The following is a 16,746-nucleotide window of genomic DNA, read 5'->3' as shown; positions in this document are numbered from 1 at the left end:
AATTCTAATTATTTATATGTGGTGGCAATACTTTTTGTCTTCTGAATGAATGCTTGAACAGTGCATATTTTTGATATTGAATTTTATGAATGTTAAAATTGTTGGCTCCTGAAAGAATGAGGAACACGAAAAATATTATTGATGATCTGAAAAATCATAAAATTGATTCTTGAAGCAAGAAAAAGCAGTCAAAAAAAAAAAAAAGAAGGAGCAGTAGAAAAAGCCAATAGCCCTTAAAACCAAAAGGCAAGGGTAAAAAGGATCCAAGGCTTTGAGCATTAATGGATAGGAGGGCCCAAGGAAATAAATCCAGGCCTAAGCGGCTAAATCAAGCTGTCCCTAACCATGTGCTTGTGGCATGCAGGTCCAAGTGAAAAGCTTGAGACTGAGTGGTTAAAGTCGTGATCCAAAGCAAAAGAGTGTGCTTAAGAACTCTGGACACCTCTAATTGGGGACTCTAGCAAAGCTGAGTCACAATCTGAAAAGGTTCACCCAATTATGTGTCTGTGGCATTTATGTATCCGGTGGTAATACTGGAAAACAAAGTGCTTAGGGCCACGGCCAAGACTCATAAAGTAGCTGTGTTCAAGAATCAACATACTAAACTAGGAGAATCAATAATACTATCTGAATTCTGAGTTCCTATGGATGCCAACCATTCTGAATTTCAAAGGATGAAGTGAGATGCCAAAACTGTTCAGAAGCAAAAAGCTACTAGTCCCGCTCATCTAATTAGAATCTGAGCTTCACTTGAAACTCTGAGATATTATTGTTTCTTAATTTCTTTTCATCCTATTTTATTTATCTAGTTACTTGAGGACAAGCAACAGTTTAAGTTTGGTGTTGTGATGAGCGGATATTTTATACGCTTTTTGGGGGTAATTTCATGTAGATTTTAGCATGTTTTAATTAGTTTTTAGTTAAATATTATTAGTTTTTAGGCAAAAATCATATTTCTGGACTTTACTATGAGTGTGTGTATTTTTCTGTGATTTCAGGTATTTTCTGGCTGAAATTGAGGGAGCTGAGCAAAAATCTGACTTAGGCTGAAAAAGGACTGCTGATGCTGTTGGATCCTGTCCTCCCTGCACTCGAAATAGATTTTCTGGAGCTACAGGAGTCCAATTGGCGCGCTCTCAACAGCGTTGGAAAGTAGACATCCAGGGCTTTCCAGCAATATATAATAGTCTATACTTTGCGCGAAGATAGACGACGTAACTTGGCGTTGAACGCCAAGTACATACTGCTGTCTGGAGTTAAACGCCAGAAAAACGTCATGATCCGGAGTTGAACGCCCAAAACACGTCATAACTTGGAGTTTAACTCCAAGAAAAGCCTCTACTCGTGGATAGCTTTAGTCTCAGCCCCAGCACACACCAAGTGGGCCCCAGAAGTGGATTTCTGCACCAATTATCTTAGTTTACTCATATTCTGTAAACCTAGGTTACTAGTTTACTATTTAAACAACTTTTAGAGAATTATTTTGTACCTCATGACATTTTCAGATCTGAATTACATACTTTTTGACGGCATGAGTCTCTAAACTCCATTGTTGGGGGTGAGGAGCTCTGCAGCGTCTCGATGAATTAATACAATTCCTTTATTTTCCATTCAAACACGCTTGTTCTTATCTAAGATGTTCATTCGCGCTTAATTATGGAGAAGGTGATGATCCGTGACACTCATCACCTTCCTCAGTTCATGAACGTGTGCCTGACAACCACCTCCGTTCTACATCAGATTGAATGAGTATCTCTTAGATTCCTTAATCAGAATCTTCGTGGTATAAGCCGGGTTGATGGCGGCATTCATGAGAATCCGGAAAGTCTAAACCTTGTCTGTGGTATTCCGAGTAGGATTCTGGGATTGAATGACTGTGACGAGCTTCAAACTCCTGAAGGCTGGGCGTTAGTGACAGACGCAAAAGAATCAATGGATTCTACTCCAACCTGATTGAGAACCGACAGATGATTAGCCGTGCTGTGACAGAGCATAGGAACGTTTTCACTGAGAGGATGGGAAGTATCCATTGACAACGGTGACACCCTACATAGAGCTTGCCATGGAAGGAGCCTTGCGTGTGTTGAAGGATTTCAAGGAAGAGTTGAAGTTCAAAGGACAAAACATCTCCAAAACTCCAACATATTCCCCATTACTGCACAACAAGTAACAACTATTTATTTTATGTCCTTTTTACTTTATACGAGGCTAAAGAACTCTATTGGTATCCTGATTAAGATTAATAAAATAAACATCGCTTGTTTCAAACCAATAATCTCCGTGGGATCGACCCTTACTCACGTAAGGTATTACTTGGACGACCCAGTGCACTTGCTGGTTAGTTGTACGGATTGCAAATTCGTGCACCACCTATCTACAAGAATAAGGGGGATATACAAAGTTGCGGAAACTATAGAAGGATTAAACTTATGAGTCATACTATGAAGTTATGGGAAAGGGTGATAGAACGGAGGTTGAGAAAAGAGGCACAAGTAACAGAGAACCAATTTGGATTTATGCCAGGAAGATCTACCACTGAAGCGATATACCTATTAAGAAGGATGATGGAGAGGTATCGTAGTAATAAAAGGGATCTACATATGGTGTTTATTGATTTGGAAAAAGCGTATGATAGGGTACCAAGGGAGGTCTTATGGAAGGTTTTAGAAAAGAGGAGAGTAAGGATCACATATATTCGGGCAATTAAAGACATGTATGATGGGGTCACAACTAGTGTGAAGACTTAAGGTGGTGTGACAGAGGAATTCTCTATTGGTATAGGATTACACCAGGGATCATCCTTAAGTCCATACCTTTTCATATTAGTCTTGGAAGTACTCACAAAGCACATCCAAGAGCCTGTGCCATGGTGCATGCTTTTTGCCGATGATATCGTCCTTATGGGAGAGTCAAGGGAAGACCTAAATAAGAAGTTGGAGTTATGGAGAGAAGCTTTAGAAGTGTATGGTCTGCGCATAAGCCGTAGCAAGACGGAATATATGGAATGTAAGTTCAGTCTGAAGGGAAAACCCCAATATAGAGGTGAAGATTGGAGAAAACATCCTAGGAAAAGTTAAAAGTTTTAAGTATCTTGGGTGCATCATACAGGATAATTGAGAGATTGAACATGATGTAAATCATAGGATCCAAGCAGGTTGGTCAAAATGGCGGAGTGCATCTGGTTTTATATGCGACAAAAAAGTGCCTTTAAAACTTAAAGATAAATTCTATCGCACCGCTATAAGACCAGCTATGATGTATGGTACAGAGTGTTAGGCGGCTAAAGAGGAGCACGAACATAAGCTAAGTGTGGCAGAGATGAAGATGTTGAGATGGATGAGTGGTCATACGCGATTGGATAAAATAAGGAATGAAGATATAAGGGAGAGAGTTGGAGTAGCACCCATTGTGGAAAAGATGGTTGAATCACGTCTCAGGTGGTTTGGACATGTGAGAAGAAGACCGATAGAACATCCAGTCAGGAGGGTGGATGAGATGGAAGATGGACAAAGGGCGAAAGGCAGAGGAAGACCTAAGAAGACCATCCATGAGGTGGTCAAACGATATCTACATGTAAACGGTCTCTCTGTAGACATGATACATGACAAAGCACATTGGCGTCGTTTGATTCATGTAGCCGACCCCACTTAGTGGGACAAAGCTTTGTTGTTGTTGTTGTTGTTGTTGTTGTTGTAGATGTGTTTGGATGAAAGGAAAATAAGAAAGAAAGAAATTTTATAAAAAGACAACTTTATCCTTGTATTATAAAATATATTGAAAAAAGTGAACGGGTAATATTGGAAGTTGTTAAAGAAAATAAGTTTTCCCTCCCTTTTTTTTCCAACATTGGAGAGAAAAAAAATTGGTAGGTCTCACCAGTTTTTTTCCACCCTTTTCTTTCCTCTCCAATTTCTCTTCATAACCAAACAATGGAAAATGATTATTTTCCTTCCTCTTTTCTTTTCTCCCTTTTCTTTCCTTCCATTTTTTCTTCAAACAAACATAGTGTAAGTAGAGTGTACAAGAGATAAACATGAACTTTAGTAATATCTGTCATTTTCGACATAGCTATCAACAACATAGATTATTTTTACACTATTTTTTAGAGCAACAAAACGACCTAGCAACACAGTCCACTACACCTGTTAACTTATTCTGAAAAATAAACTCATTCTTACACAGCCAGATGTTCTATATAACGGAAAAAAACCCATTAACCATGTTTTCCGCGTGTCTTTCATCAAAGGCAACTACCTCCAGCTTTCAAAGTGTTCCTTTATGGATCTTGGGATGCTCCATGCATGACCCACATAACTAATCCATGCGCACCACACCTGCCAAAGTGTACTTACATGTAACAAACAAATATTGTATAGTTTCAATTTCCTTGTTACACATAACACAGACATTATTATTTCGTTCAATGATGCCCAAATTACTCAGTCGGTCTTTTGTATTAACACGACCTACAAACACAAATCAAGTAAATAACTCAACTTGAGGTGGCACTAGTTCTTTCCATATTCTATTTGTAAACTTATAGTTGAGGATATCTTTCGTTGCCGTCTGTACCTGCAGAACCTGCACAAATAAATTAATAGTATAAACGTCTTTTTATTTAAATAATTATTTAAAAAATACATACGAAAACTAAATACAAAGTCAATCTCTAAAATTTTATTTTCACTTTTTACAAGTATTTTTGACCATTAACAAAAAATTATTAAAAAAATTTAAAAATTATTAAATTTTAAGAATAAGAATATTTCACATCAAAATTTATAAAAAAGTCTGCCGTGGTAAAAAAAAAAGAAACCAGATAATTAGGGTTTTTAAGAGGGATAATTTTTATTTACCAAAATTTTTGTCACCTTAACTAGCTTAGTCCAAACATGGCAAAAGAAGTGCCTGCTCACTATCATAGAATTAACATAAGACTAACATGGTTCAATTTTTTAAATTTCAAAGACTAATTAATGCAATTGAAACCTTAGAAATCTTTTTAATGCACGGGACTAATCTCAAAACACTTTGGGATTCAACTCACAAGAAACTCCTATTTTATACCATGATAACAAATTGATGGTTCTACTTAAATAAATACACAAAAGAACGAGTTATTAAACTAATTATATTTGACACCTACCTTTTGTTTTTGGAATTAACCATTACCATATCTGAATTTTGTTCTGCAGTATATTGACTACTTAAAAGAATCATGTACTCAGATGTATTTCTTGCTTATTATGTTTTACTGGTTTTGAGTTCTGGTGCACGAAATTGTGATCTCTAACAATGGCATTCAACTTGGTATGCGCATTTACTAACTCAGCACTTTCTTCACAACTCCACACAACTAACCAGCAAGTGCACTGGGTCGTCCAAGTAATAAACCTTACGTGAGTAAGGGTCGATCCCACGGAGATTGTGGGTATGAAGCAAGCTATGGTCATCTTGTAAATCTCAGTTAGGCGGATTTAAAATTGTTTATAATGGTTTTCGAATAATAATAATAAATAAACAGAAAATAAAGATAGAAATACTTATGCAGATCATTGGTGAGAATTTCAGATAAGTGTATGGAGATGCTTTGTCCCTGTTGGATCTCTGCTTTCCTACTGCCTTCCTTCAATCCTTCTTACTCCTTTCCATGGCAAGCTGTATGTAGGGCATCATCGTTGTCAATGGCTACATCCCATCCTCTCAGTGAAAATGGTCCAAATGCTCTGTCACAGCACGGCTAATCATCTGTCAGTTCTCGATCATGTCGGAATAGAATCCATTGATTCTTTTGCGTTTGTTATCACACCCAACAATCGCGAGTTTGAAGCTCATCACGGTCATTCAATCCTTGAATCCTACTCGGAATACCACAGACAAGGTTTAGACTTTTCGGATTCTCATGAATACCGCCATCAATTCTAGCTTATACCACGAAGATTCTGATTAAGAAATCCAAGAGATATGCGCCCGGTCTAAGGTAGAACGGAAGTGGTTGTCAGTCACGCGTTCATAGGTGAGAATGATGATGAGTGTCACGAATCATCACATTCATCATGTTGAAGTGAAACAAATATCTTAGAACAGGAATAAACCGAATTGAATAGAAAATAGCAGTAATTGCATTAAAATTTGAGGTAGAGCAGAGCTCCACACCCTTAATCTATGGTGTGTAGAAACTCCACCATTGAAAATACATAAGTGATAGTGGTTCATGCATGGCCGAATGGCCAGCCCCCAAAACGTGATCAATAGTCTCCTAAGATGAACAATAGAATAAAACTGAGACCAAAGATAAGACGTGGTCAAAAGACACTGAATACAATAGTAAAAAGTTCTATTTATACTAAACTAGCTACTAGGGTTACAGAGATAAGTAATTGATGTAAAAATCTACTTCCGGGGCCCACTTGGTGTGTGCTTGGGCTGAGCTTGAGCTTTACACGTGCAGAGGCTTCTCTTGGAGTTAAACGTTAGGTTGTAACATATTTTTGGCGTTCAACTCTGGTTCGTGACGTGTTTCTGGCGTTTGACTCCAGAATGCAGCATAGAACTGGCGTTGAGCACGAGTTTGCATCGTCTAATCTCAAATAAAGTATGAATTATTAAATATTGCTGGAAAGCTCTGGATGTCTACTTTCCAACGCCATTAAGAGCGCGCCATTTGGAGTTTTATAGCTCCAAAAAATCTATTTCAAGTGCAGGAAGGTCAGAATCCAACAGCATCAGCAGTCCTTTGTCAGCCTTTTATCAGAGTTTTGCTCAGGTCCCTCAATTTCAGCCAGAAAATACCTAAAATCACAGAAAAACATACAAACTCATAGTAAAGTCCAGAAATGTGAATTTAGCATAAAAACTAATGAAAATATCCGTAAAAGTAACTAAATCCTATTAAAAATTACCTAAAAATAATGCCAAAAAGCGTATAAATTATCCGCTCATCAAGCTCGCTTGATTATAAAGAAAATAGTGGTAATGCAGTGTTTTTTAAGGATAATTACAACACCAACAACATACAACAACAACAAAAGCTTAACAAGTAGTATTAATTTTTTGTGGGACGAGTTGTTCTTCACATTTTTTTTTGTTACCTACGGTATTTTCTAATCCGACAGGCTAATACTAATCCATTGCGGTACTTATTAGTTCTGTTTAAGGGTTTGACATTGGCTAATGGGTTGCTGCATACACAAGGTAGGATTTAAATCCCCGCACTTACTTAAACAGACTAATAAGCTAATGACTAGATCAACCTAACTTGGTTTGTTTTTCACGTTTTAAAGTGATGAGTTTGGAAAACTCTAAATTAATATTTGTGATGACTAAACATTATTAATATAATTAATTGCAAAAATATTAATTCATACATGGTGATTAAATTAATTTTTGCAATGCAGGTTCTGCTTGGGCCAAAAAATATTAGCTAGCCCAACTTGATGAAAAATATTCAGCATTGATACAAAAAGTGCTTTGATTATTATGGTTGAATTATTATTCTTGGAACAGTTTGATTTATCACTGCAAGTCCAAATGTGCCTTTAAAAATCAAGTCTTGCTCAAATTATGGCATGTTGAAATTTGTGTTTAATTGGGCCAATTTTTATTAAACTTCAACATCAAGCCCATTTCAAACCAAAGATCCAATGCTTGGTCCGAAACACAATGAAAGAAAGCACATTGGCTCCATGCTTCCAATGGATTCCATTTCTTATTGAGGGATGGATTTCAAATTTTAATTTGCTAGCATTGGAAACATAAATGAGAGAGAGTATGAGTGACATGATTGATTTGTTTAATGCTGCATGCCACTCAAGCAAGGGAAGTAAAAGCAATTCCATTTCAATTAATTTGTTCCATTTCAATTTATTGCTTTTCCTCTAACTCTATCTTCTCTCTCATTACTTTCCTTCTCTTCTTCGGTCCTTACACAGCAAACCATGGAAGCTACTTTGAGCTACCGAAAAGAAGGAAAGGCAAAGACCATCTCAATGATGGCAAGAAAAAGAAAACATAAAGTATGTTGTGGCTGAGATTCTTATCACTTGTGGAAAGATTTTGTGATAAGATCTTAGCTTCTCTACACCAAAAATGGAAGAAAAGATTTCGGCCAGCAAGGTGAAGATCCTTGGAGAGTTGGCTTGTCTCTGATTCTGCTCAACCACCACAGAAGGTAGCTAGGGTGGCTACGTGATGGAAGAAGCAGAGATTGGAGCAGATGAAGCCATCATCATCATGAAGCATCAAGGGCCAGAATTTCATCTTGGAGAGCAAGCCAAGGATGGAGCGCTCGGATTGATGAAGAGTGATGACCAAGGAAGAACTAGAGTTATTTGCATGTTGGGTTTTGCATGGGTTACCTCTTCTCTCTCTTTGGCCGAACCAGTTATGTGTGAAGGAAAAGAAGTTAAGTATGGTTTTTGTTTCAAATGTGAAGGCTTCCCCTCTCTATAAAAGGGGTGAACAGTCACGGTTTGATTCAAGGAGAAAGTGTGAGAGTGCAAGGCACAGAAGTCTCATAGCTACCTAAGCTTACATATTTTCTTCTCCTTCAATGTATTCTGTTTTGTAATTTTTCTATTTAATTTTGTCATGTCTTGAGTCTCATGGAAAAAGGCAAATAGTGAGGTTTGTATGAAAAAGCCATAGAGCGAAAAAAGGCAAATAGTGCAAAATTAAAAGAAAAAGCCATAGATGTCCTTAGAGTTCCTTTGTACATCTATGTTGTGTATCATGATTCTGTGAGAATCTCCTTGTAAGTTGGGTTAGCACTTTACAGTTTGTAATCAGGATGATTATAGTGAAATTCCATCATTGTTGTGATGGAGACTGGATGTAGGCTGCACTGCACTTAGCAGCTGAACCAGGATATATCTGGGTGTAATTTTCTCTCTCTTCTATTCCATTTCTGTTTCTACTGCACAGGAGCTAAAACCAAAAAAATATCTCGTGCCAAGTGACGAGACAAAAATAAAAGTCTCGTGGCTAGGGACGAGACAAAAATAAAAAAAATCTCCTCAAAGACCAGAAAGTGTAATTGAAAAAAAGGGGGCTAAGATTCAACCCCCCTTCTCTTAGCCACTGAAAACCATCAATTGGTATCAGAGCTTGGTCTAAAAGAGATTAAGCTTTGCAGCTTGGAGAAAAGATCCACATGGCAGAAAGTAGTGGCTCAAATCTGGTGTCCTACAACCTTACAGAAGAATAGTCAAGCAACAGACCGCCTCTTTTCAATGGGAAAAACTATACCTATTGGAAGGAGAGAATGAAGATCTTTGTATAAGCAGTAGACTACAGGCTTCGGAAGATCATCCTAGAAGGTCCTCAATTTCCAACCAACACAAGTGTTGAAGGAGTAGTCACACTTAAACCAGAAGCTAGTTGGACCGAGGAAGATAGAAAGAAGGTTGAGCTAAATGCTAAAGTTGTAAATCTACTCAACTGTGCTATCAGCTTCGAGGAATACCGACGGGTATCACGATGCACAACGGCAAAGGAAATCTGGGACAAATTACAAATCACTCATGAGGGAACTGGTGGACGAAATTGTGATTTGACTTTTTGGTCTTGTATGATTTTACTCTTAGGGCACTGTTTATTTTCTTCACAACTCCGTTCAACTAACCAGCAAGTGTACTGGGTCGTCCAAGTAATAACCTTACGTGAGTAAGGGTCGAATCCACAGAGATTGTTGGTATGAAGCAAGCTATGGTCACCTTGCAAATCTCAGTTAGGCAGATTAAAAAGGGTAATAGTGATAATTGGATTGTTAAATAAAAAGGAATAATAAAAGGGATAGAAATACTTATGTAGATTCATTGGTAGGAATTTCAGATAAGCGGAATGGAGGTGCTGTAGAGCTCTCGGACGCCTGCCTTCCTACTCCTTCTACTCAATCCTTCTTACTCCTTTCCATGGCAAGCTTTGTATAGGGGTTCACTATCAGCTGTGGCTACTTTCATTCCTCTCGGGGAAATAACCTGTGCGGCTGTCACTCGCACAGCTAACCAGTCTGGAGGCATCACCCATGGTTGATAGCTACATCCCATCCTCGCAGTGAAAGCTAATGCACGCACTCTGTCACAGTACGGCCAATCACCGGTTGGTTCCCGCTCCTACTGGAATAGAATCCCTCTTTTGCGTTTGTCACTAACGCCCAGCAGGTTAAAGTTTGAAGCACGTCACAGTCATTCATGAACGGAATCCTACTCGGAATACCACAGACAAGGTGAGACTTTCCGGATTCCCAGGATCCTACTCGGAACACCACAGACAAGGTTGGACTTTCCGGATCCAGATAAATGCCGCCATCCATCTAGCTTATACCACAAAGATTCTGTTGGGGAATCTAAGAGATACACATTCAAGCTTGTGTTGCATGTAGAACGGAAGTGGTTGTCAATCACGCGCGTTCATCAGTGAGAATGATGATGAGGGTTATCTAACTCATCACATTCATCATGTTCTTGGGTACGAATGAATATCTTGGAATAAGAATAAAAGAGGAATTGAATAAAAGAAAGTAGAACTTCATTAATCTTTGAGGTACAGCAGAGCTCCACACCCTTAATCTATGGTGTGCAGAAACTCCACCGTTGAAAATACATAAGCAAGAGGTCCAGGCATGGCCGAATGGCCAGCCCCCTAAAACGTGATCACAGGATAGAAAATACAATCCAGGATGTCTAATACAATAGTAAGAGGTCCTATATATACTAGACTAGCTACTAGGGTTTACATAAGTAAGTAATTGATGCATAAATTCACTTCCGGGGCCCACTTGGTGTGTGTTTGGGCTGAGCTTGATCAATCCACGTGTAGAGGCATTTCTTGGCGTCAAACTTCAGGTTATGACGTGTTTTGGGCGTTTGACTCCGGATCATGACGTTTTTCTGGCGTTTTACTCCAGACAGCAGCATGTACTTGGCGTTTAACGCCAAGTTACGTCGTCATTCTTCGATTAAAGTATGGACTATTATATATTGCTGGAAAGTCCTGGATGTCTACTTTCCAACGCCGTTAAGAGCGCGCCATTTGGAGTTCTGTAGCTCCAGAAAATCCATTTCGAGTGCAGGGAGGTCAGAATCCAACAGCATCAGCAGTCCTTTTGTCAGCCTTTTTCAGAGTTTTGCTCAAATCCCTCAATTTCAGTCAGAATTTACCTGAAATCACAGAAAAACACACAAACTCATAGTAAAGTCCAGAAATGTGAATTTAACATAAAAACTAAGGAAAACATCCCTAAAAGTAGCTTAAACTTACTAAAAACTATATAAAAACAATGCCAAAAAGCGTATAAATTATCCGCTCATCAGGAACCACCATTGTTAAGAAGACTCAGATAGACATGTTAAACAGAGAGTATGAAATGTTTGCAATAAAGGAAGGAGAATCAATTGATGAACTGTTCGAACGGTTCAACACCATCATTGTTGGCTTGGATGCTATGAGAATAACACATTCTGATTCTGTGCTTGTGAGAAAAGTGTTGAGATGTCTCACTAAAGAGTGGGAAACAAAAGCTTTAATTATTTCTGAGAGTAATAGTCTTGATTCCATGACATTTGATGATTTGAGAGGAAACCTTCTTGCCTTTGAAAACACTTATTTGAAAAAAGATTCAAAAAAGAATTGAATTGCTTTTTCTTCTGTAACTAACCCCCTGGATGATGAATCCAGTGATAACTCCTCTGAAAATGAATTTGTGTTGTTTGCCAAAAAATTTAGGAAAATGGTGAAGTTCAAAGGCAAAGGCGGCAGCTCAAGGAAAATAAAGAAAGACCTTAGCAAAGTAACTTGTTACAACTGCAAGGAAATGGGGCACTTTAAATCTGATTGTCCCAAGTTAAAGATGAAGGAGAAGAAAAAAAGGGGGAAGAAGAAGGGTCTGATGGAATCATGGGAAGATTTGGAAAATGACTTAGATGATGATGATGAGGAATCCGAGACTAATTCACAACCATGTCTCATGACAGATCACATAGATCAGGTAGCCTTTCACAACCCTAACACTGAAGATCTTCATCTTATGATAGATGGTGCACGAAATTGTGATCATTAATGGCGCCATCAACATGGTACGCTCAATTGTAATCTCAACTCTTTATCACAACTTCGCACAACTAACCAGCAAGTGTAATGGGTCGTCCAAGTAATAAACCTTACGCGAGTAAGGGTCGATCCCACGGAGATTGTTGGTATGAAGTAAGCTATGGTCATCTTTGTAAATCTCAGTCAGGCGGATTCAAATAGTTATGGAGGAATAATGATTAAAAGATAAATAAAACATAAAATAAAGATAGAGATACTTATGTAATTCATTGGTGAGAGCTTCAGATAAGCGTATAGAGATGCTTTGTCCCTTCCGTCTCTCTGCTTTCCTACTGTCTTCATCCAATCCTTCTTACTCCTTTCCATGGCAAGCTGTATGTTGGGCATCACCGTTGTCAATGGCTACAGTCCCGTCCTCTCAGTGAAAATGTTCAACGCGCTCTGTCACAGCACGGCTATTCAGTTGTTGGTTCTCGATCATGTTGGAATAGAATCCAGTGATTCTTTTGCGTCTGTCACTAACGCCCCACAATCGCGAGTTTAAAGCTCGTCACAGTCATTCAATCCTTGAATCCTACTCAGAATACCACAGACAAGGTTTAGACCTTTCGGATTCTCTTGAATGCCGCCATCAATTCTAGCTTATACCACGAAGATTCCGATTAAGGGATCCAAGAGATATCCACTCAATCTAAGGTAGAACGGAGGTGGTTGTCAGGCACACGTTCATAGGTGAGAATGATGATGAGTGTCACGGATCATCACATTCATCAAGTTGAGGAACAAGTGATATCTTAGAACAAGAATAAGCCGAATTGAATAGAAGAACAATAGTAATTGCATTGATACTCGAGGTACAGCAGAGCTCCACACCTTAATCTATGGTGTGTAGAAACTCCACCGTTGAAAATACATAAGAACAAGGTCTAGGCATGGCCGAATGGCCAGCCTCCCAAAGAGGGTTCAATCATAAAAACATGATCAAAAGGCCCTTAATACAATAGCAAAAGGTCCTATTTGTAGATAACTAGTAGCTTAGGGTTTACAAAAATGAGTAAATGACATAAAAATCCACTTCCAGGCCCACTTGGTGTGTGCTTGGGCTGAGCATTGAAGCTTTCATGTGTAGAGACTTTTCTTGGAGTTAAACGCCAGCTTTTGTGCCAGTTTGGGCGTTTAACACCCATTCTTGTGCCAGTTCCGGCGTTAAACGCCAGAATTCTTGAGCTGACTTGGAACGCCTGTTTAGGCCATCAAATCTCAGACAAAGTATGGACTATTATACATTGCTGGAAAGCCCAAGATGTCTACTTTCCAACGCAATTGAGAGCGCGCAAATTGGGCTTCTGTAGCTCCAGAAAATCCACTTTGAGTGCAGGAAGGTCAGAATCCAACAGCATCTGCAGTCCTCTTCAGCCTCTGAATCAGATTTTTGCTCAGGTCCCTCAATTTCAGCCAGAAAATACCTGAAATGATAGAAAAACACACAAACTCATAGTAAGGTCCAGAAAAGTGAATTTTAACTAAAAACTAATAAAAATATAATAAAACTAACTAAAACATACTAAAAATAATGCCAAAAAGCGTATAAATTATCCGCTCATCAATAGGCCACCTTTCTGGAAAGATAAGATGTTTTCTGCTTGATAACCATGACCTTGAACAACAAATTATCATTCTTAAAACTGAAAATGATTTTCTTAAGGAAAAGCTAAGGGAGGCCGAAACTGCTTGTGATCTTGTGGAAGAAAATAAGCAGTTAAAAGCCCAACTTAGAAGTTGTGAAAGTAACCATTCTGTTGTTGCATATGTAAATTGTTTTAAGGAGAATGAAGAGTTGCTGAAAAAGATTAAAAATCTGGAAAATGACTTAGCCAAGTTTACTCAAGGTTCTGAAAATTTAAATCAAATACTGGCTAGTCAAAAACCACTCTTTGATAAAGTTGGTTTGGGGTTTTACAAATCTGATGAGAAACCTTCTTTTGAGAACAAAGCTTCATCTTCTAATGACATAAGGTTTCAAGACCCTACCTACTTTAACAAATCAGCAACTCCAAGGTTTTGTAGACTATGCAACCGAAATGGACACTTTCCCATTCAATGCTTTTTTGGTGAAAGAATGATTGGTGATAAAGTTTACAAAGTTGTTTTTGATTACAATGGTTTGGATCATAGGAGATGGTTTAACGTGAAAGGATCCAAGAAAATTTGGATACCTAAGGTCACTTGAGCTTATTTTGTAGGTATGCCTAGCATCCAAACGGAAGGAAAATATGTGGTATATGAACAACAGATGCTCTAGGCACATGACTGGAAAGACAACCTTCTGCATAAAGCTTGATGAATATGATGGAGGACTTGTCACTTTCGGTGATGATGGTAAAGGAAAGATAGTGGCCATTGGAAAAGTTGGTAAAAGCTTTTCATCTTGTATAAATGATGTTCTTCTTATAAATGGTTTGAAACATAATTTACTTAGTGTAAGCCAATTGTGTGATTTAGGATTTGAAGTTATTTTTAGAAAGTTTGTGTGTTTGGTTGTTTGTGAAAAAACTGGAGATATTCTTTTTGAAGCTAAAAGATGCAACAATGTGTATGAATTAACTCTTGAGGACTTGAAAGAATAAAATGTAACATGTTTTACTTCTCTTGAATCTGAAAAATGGCTATGGCATAGAAAGTTGGGTCATGCTAGCATGTACCAAATTTCTAAGCTAGTAAAGAAAAATCTGGTTAGAGGAATTCCTAAAATCAAATTTGATAAGGATCTTACTTGTAATGCTTGTCAACTAGGCAAACAAGTTAAATCCTCTTTTAAACCAAAAGATGGAATTTCAACCAAAAGGCCATTAGAGATGTTACACATTGATCTTTTTAGTCCAACAAGAACTCAAAGTCTAAGAGGTAAACACTATGGTTTGGTAGTGGTAGATGATTACTCTAGATTTGGTTGGGTACTTTTTCTTCCTCATAAAAATGATGCTTTCCATGCTTTCTCAACCCTTTGCAAGGAAATTCAAAATGAAAAAGATTTAAAAGTGGCCCATTTGAGAAGTGATCACGGAAAAGAATTTGAAAACTAACACTTTGAAAAATTTTGTGATGACTTTGGAATTAGTCATAATTTTTCATGCCCTAGAATACCTCAACAAAATGGGATTGTTGAAAGTAGGAATAGAAGCCTTCAAGAAATGACTAGGGCCATGTTATGTGAGAATGAGGTTCCAAAGTTTCTATGGGCTGAAGCTGTAAACACAACATGTTATATTTTGAATAGGACCATTATTAGAAAAGGGTTAAAGAAAACTCCTTATGAGCTATGGAAAGGAACCCCTCAAAATCTTAAGTATTTTCATCTTTTTGGATGCAAGTATTTTGTGCTTAATAACAAAGAAAATCTTGGCAAATTTGATCCAAAATCATATGAGGGCATGTTTGTTGGATATTCCACTACTAGCAAAGCTTATAGAATTTACCTCAAAGATCATAGAACTATAGAGGAATCCATACATGTTACTTTTTGTGCTTCTAATTTAATTCCTAGTACTGTGATAGATAATGATTTAGATTGTGAAGAAGCTGGAACAAGCAAAGAAAATTCCAAGTCTGCTCAAAATGAAGAATTTGCCAGCTCAGTTTTGTCTCGTCAGAATGGAGGAGACGTTTCCATTTTGTCTCCTGAGCCAGCACGAGAAACTGAGATAGTGAGACCAACAGAAACCCATCAAAGCTCAACACCACAAAGGAAGCCTAGAGAATGGAAGTCCATGAGGGGTTATCCTCATGACTTCATCATTGGTGATCCCTCTCAAGGAGTAACAACAAGATCCTCAACCAAAAGACAATCCGAACCAAGTAATTTTGCACTCTTGTCACAAATGGAGCCCAACAATGTCAAACAAGCTTTTGAAGATCCATCATGGGTCAAAGCCATGCAAGAAGAGCTTGCTCAATTTGACAAGAATGAGGTTTGGACACTAGTACCTCATTCGGATGGTAAGAAAGTTACGGGTACTAAATGGGTGTTTAAAAATAAACTTGGTGAGGATGGACAAGTTATTCGTAACAAGGCTAGATTAGTGGCCCAATGTTACGATCAAGAAGAGGGTATAGATTTTGATGAATCTTTTGCTCCGGTAGCTAGAATGGGAGCAATTAGGTTGCTTCTTGCCTATGCTTCCCATAAGGGTTTTAAAATGTTTCAAATGGATGTTAAATGTGCTTTTCTTAATGGCTTTATTGATAGAGAAGTGTATGTGGCTTAACCCCCCGGTTTTGAACATAAGGATTTTCCAAATCATGTTTTCAAACTCTCTAAGGCTCTTTATGGTCTTAGACAAGCTCCAAGAGCTTGGTATGAAAGGCTTAGTGCCTTCCTATTAGAAAATCAATTTCAAAGGGGTACCACAGACATAACTTTATTCATTAAAGCATCTAATAATGATATTCTCCTAGTTCAAGTTTATGTGGATGACATTGTGTTTGGATCGGCCAATGAGTCCTTGTGTGAAGAGTTTGGAAAACTCACGACTAGTGAGTTTGAGATGAGTTTAATGGGAGAGCTTACTTTCTTTCTTGGCCTCCAAATTAAACAAACTCCTAGTGGTACCTTTATTCACCAAGGAAAGTATGCAAAAGAACTTATCAAAAAGTTTGGCCTAGAAAACTCTAAACCAATGGGAACACCAATGCATCCAA

This window comes from Arachis stenosperma, chromosome 4 (genome assembly GCF_014773155.1).
Source record: "Arachis stenosperma cultivar V10309 chromosome 4, arast.V10309.gnm1.PFL2, whole genome shotgun sequence".
NCBI lineage: Eukaryota > Viridiplantae > Streptophyta > Magnoliopsida > Fabales > Fabaceae > Arachis > Arachis stenosperma.
Note: the sequence above shows the minus strand (reverse complement) of the source record.